Genomic DNA, 5,229 nt, shown 5'->3' with positions numbered 1-5,229 from the left:
TCATAAATCTTTCAATTGTGTGAGAAGTAATGAAAGGTGTATATAAAATGACTGTCAGACCTGGCAGGTACATGGCTGGATCATGTAGGTGTTGAAAAGTCAAATCAAAGTCCTTCATTCAGTTGAGGAGTTGAGGTTGTTTCCTGAGATCTGTCCAATAGTCACTTTCTTGGCTTTGAACTTCTTAGGTTTTAGGTTTTAATTCAATCATTATTGTTCACATTTTTTTCAAATGAAAATTTAGATATATAATGTAAATAGCATCTAGGAAAGGACTTACAAACTGTTTTGTTTTTATGCCCCCGAAGGTGGGCATATTAAAATCGCACCGTCCGTCCGTCCATCCGTCCGTCCGGCTCTGTTACTTTCCCTTGTATGGACAGATTTTAAAATAACTTGCCACATGTGTTCCACATACCAAGACAACGTGTCGCGTGCAAGACCCGTGTCCCTACCTCAAAGGTCATGGTCACACTTAGTGTTTATTCACAATGGAGTGCTGCATATAAGGACATAGAGTATAGGTTGTCGTGTCCGGGCTGTAACTTTCCCTTGTATGGACAGATTTTAAAATAACTTGCCACATGTGTTCCGCATACCAAGACGACGTGTCGCGTGCAAGACCCGTGTCCCTACCTCAAAGGTCAAGGTCACACTTAGTGTTTATTCACAATGGAGTGCTGTATATGAGGACATAGAGTATGGGTTGTCGTGTCCGGGCTGTAACTTTCTCTTGTATGGACAGATTTTAAAATAACTTGCCACATGTGTTCCACATACCAAGACGACGTGTCGCCTGCAAGACCCGTTTCCTTACCTCCAAGGTCAAGGTCACACATAGTGTTTATTCACAATGGAGTGCTGCATATAAGGACATAGAGTATAGGTTGTCATGTCCGGGCTGTAACTTTCCCTTGTATGGACAGATTTTAAAATAACTTGCTAAATATGTTCCTCATACCAAGACGACGTGTCGCGTGCAAAACCCGTGTCCCTACCTCAAAGATCAAGGTCACACTTAGTGGTTATTCACAATGGAGTGCTGCATATAAGGACATAGAGTATAGGTTGTCGTGTCCGGGCTGTAACTTTCTCTTGTATGGGAAGATTTTAAAATAACTTGCCACATGTGTTCCACATACGAAGACGAACTGTCTCGTGCAAGACCCGTGTCCCTACCTCAAAGGTCAAGGTCACACTTAGTGTTTATTTACAATGGAGTGCTGCATATAAGGACATAGAGTATAGGTTGTCGTGTCCGGGCTGTAACTTTCCCTTGTATGGACAGATTTTAAAATAACTTGCCACATGTATTCCACATACCAAGACAACGTGTCGCGTGCAAGACCCGTGTCCCTGCCTCAAAGGTCAAGGTCACACTTAGTGTTTATTCACAATGGAGTGCTGCATATAAGGACATAGAGTATAGGTTGTCGTGTCCGGGCTGTAACTTTCCCTTGTATGGACAGATTTTAAAATAATTTGCCACATGTGTTCCACATACCAAGATGACGTGTCACGTGCAAGACCCGTGTCCCTACCTCAAAGGTCAAGGTCACACTTAGTGGTTATTCACAATGGAGTGCTGCATATAAGGACATAGAGTATAGGTTGTCGTGTCCGGGCTGTAACTTTCTGTTGTATGGACAGATTTTGAAATAACTTGCCACATGTGTTCCACATACCAAGACGACGTGTCGCGTGCAAGACCCGTGTCCCTGCCTCAAAGGTCAAGGTCACACATAGTGTTTATTCACAATGGAGTGCTGCATATAAGGACATAGAGTACAGGTTGTTGTGTCCGAGCTGTAACTTTCCCATGTATGGAAAGATTTTAATATAACTTGCCACATGTGTTCCACATACCAAGACAACGTGTCGCGTGCAAGACCCGTGTCCCTGCCTCAAAGGTCAAGGTCACACATAGTGTTTATTCACAATAGAGTGCTGCATATAAGGACATAGAGTATAGGTTGTCGTGTCCGGGCTGTAACTTTCCCTTGTATGGACAGATTTTAAAATAACTTGCCACATGTGTTCCACATACCAAGACGACGTGTCGCGTGCAAGACCCGTGTCCCTGCCTCAAAGGTCAAGGTCACACTTAGTGTTTATTCACAATGGAGTGCTGCATATAAGGACATAGAGTATAGGTTGTCGTGTCAGGGCTGTAACTTTCCCTTGTATGGACAGATTTTAAAATCACTTGCTACATGTGTTCCACATACGAAGACGACGTGTCGCGTGCAAGACCCATGTCCCTACCTCTGAGGTGAAAGATACACTAAGTGTTTATTCACAAGGGAATTCTGAATATAAGGACATAACAGTGTAGGTTGTCAAGTATGGGTGGTATTTTTTTATGTTCAGAGGCAATTTAAAATAACTTGCCATATTTATTTGACACGTAAAGGCAAGATCAACTTTTCATGTACTGACCTTGTTCGTAGGTCAATGTCACATTCGGGGGCATTCGTCACATACTGTGACAGCTCTTGTTAATACTGCCCTATTCTAGTTAAACCGTTAATTATGCCTCTCAAATTTCTATCAATATTTGATCACTGTTTCGAGACTAGTTTTCAGTAATTCTGGATCATTTGTTTTATAACTTCCTTTCTTGTATTTTCGCACTGCTGACATGGCATACTTTCAACGCACCGCTTGGTACATTTTTCACAGTGAAAATTTAAAAAGGCAGAAATTGGCAACCATTGTATATAGACAAGGATTCAGCAACTGGATGTGTTGCTTGTTGTGACCACCAATAATTGTTGAGGTAATGTCACAATAGCTGACCTTTATTGATTGTAAAAGCTCAAATGTACTAAAACCGATTTACAGAAAAAATTATAAGAGTCTTAACTGCCTTTGACCAATGGGTGTAACAAAGATATGATACTATGCATAGTCATTCAAAAATAAATGATTGGAAGTGCCTGTAATTCTTGTTCGGTTCAAAATTACCGTTTACCCTAGAATAAATAAGGGTTATGTACCGACCATGACCAGTGTGCAAACTATACACATTGAGTGGTTCAAGTCATTGTTAGAAACACTAGAAATCTGATTGGGACCATGAACCTGTCAAGTTGAAATGTGTGCATCACATGCTTGACCAACAGAATAAATGATATATGGCCTTGACACATACTTTGTTACCAAGCAGTGGTGTTCACCTTGAGAATAGAACATACATTGTTGTGAAATTCCTTCATTGATAACAGTAAAGAGCCCAGACATTACACAGCTAGAACAAAATTTAATTCAATATTGTACTACATTTCCCTACACTTTTATCAGAATGGTTACAATTCAGCACAGCTTAACCATCAATTCCTTGCTGGCTGATAAATATCAATTTTACTTACACTGCAAGGTGGTTATTGAATATTTCCATTGACAGCATGGTACTAGTGTTTTAGCCAGGAATTAAAAAGGGCAGGGTGGGCCAAAAAAAGGGCAGGGTGGGCTAAAATAGGGGCATGGTGCTTTCTTAAATGGGAAAACAATGCGCACAATATAAGCTTTGCATTGTTGTAAAACGATCATGTACCTTATCAAAGCACATGCATGTTCATGCACACATTGTAGTAATATCCCTACTGAATACTCTTAATTCTTTTTTCTTGTTCATTTTCACTTCAGACACTTTCTTTACCATCTCGGGCTGTTGTCACCAGGGCTCTCACAAGGCTGATTTTTTGGGGAAGTCACTTCTCCCACCAGTCAAATTAGGGAGAAGTGGGGAGACGAGATACTTATCTTTAAACCTGAGATAAATATTGTACCATGCCACAAAACTTTAAATTCACATTTACTTTGATTGCTTTTACTAGATGGAATGTTAAAAAAAGTGTTCTTGTTTGGCCTATCAAAAGTGTACTTGTCTATAGTCTCCTTTTTGCAATGTAAAGTTTACCTCCAAAAAAATGTATAAAAAAAAACAAAGACAGTTAAAAAAAAATACCATTACAAAAAATCAGAATGGCCTTATATATGAGCTGTTAAAAACATTTAAGTGCAGGGGGCGAATCTTGTTTTGGTACGATCAGGATAGGGTATGAATGTCACATGCAGCTTTGCTGTTGTTTTCTTGTCTTTGGTTAAATAAATTTTAATATGCTGACATTTTAAAACAAAATGACATTTAAAATCTCTATCCTTCATGAAAAACTCACTAATACTTAATAATAGAACTAGAAAATCGAAAAATAAACTCCGAAAAATGTTATGACAAAATGGCGGTGACTCGCCGAATCTTCTACTTTTAAACATCGTACAAATGAGGAAAATACTGTAAGTAAAAGCTATATAAACCAAATAAAAAAGTTTTGAGATATCAAAACAAATTTTCATTATGAACATTCAACACAAAAACTATCAAATATTGGTCATGAAGTCAAGTATTTGATTTTCTTAGGCTAATAGCGCCACCGTCTGTTTTTCAATGACCGTCTGCTTCAAACGAAACACTGTTCTAAAAAGTGTGCCTTGTTTTTACACTGCAAGTATCAATTGTTTACTAATACTTGACAGCATTTTTCATCCTTTCTTCGCGTTTTCCATCGCAATTTAACAAACTTTTAATCATTTGACCAGTGTCTTCTCTGATTGGTTAAAATGGGACGTTTCAATAATTGGATGATAGACGACCCAATTGTGTGATTAGGAGATTACCGATTATAAATTGCTAAATTAATTAAATTTGTAACAACATCGGCATCAAAGATCGACATTTAGAGGTACAACTTCGATGTCTCAGACAAGGAATAATGTGTCATAATGAACATCAATTAGCACCCTGATTATAAGCGCGAACTACCGTTAATCAGACCCGCGGTGATGACGGTCATGTGCCTTAGAACCGCTGATCTGTGACAGATTAGGAAACGGCGACATTGACCAATGAAATAGTTTTAGGGCGTAACTTTGTGATAAACAACGATCTGAATGGCCAGAAGGGCGCAAGGGGGCGGGAAAAAATATGACAGGGCGTGTAAAAAGGGGCAACGGGGCGGGGTCAAAAAAGGGCAGGGCGGGCCGCCCTTCCATTCCGCTTTAGCTAAAACACTAGGTACAAAACAGTGATGGCACCCGCAACACTCTTCATTGAAACTAAAACCTCATGGTGCACTGTGCTTGTATATAACTTTAATAACTCTGGTTGTAGGTGCAGTAACAACTTATTCAGTAACTCGTTTTTGCTTGTTGAAAATAACACATGAC

Source organism: Mya arenaria, chromosome 2 (assembly GCF_026914265.1).
Source record: "Mya arenaria isolate MELC-2E11 chromosome 2, ASM2691426v1".
In the NCBI taxonomy this organism is placed as follows: Eukaryota; Metazoa; Mollusca; class Bivalvia; order Myida; family Myidae; genus Mya; species Mya arenaria.
This window is presented reverse-complemented; position numbering follows the sequence as displayed.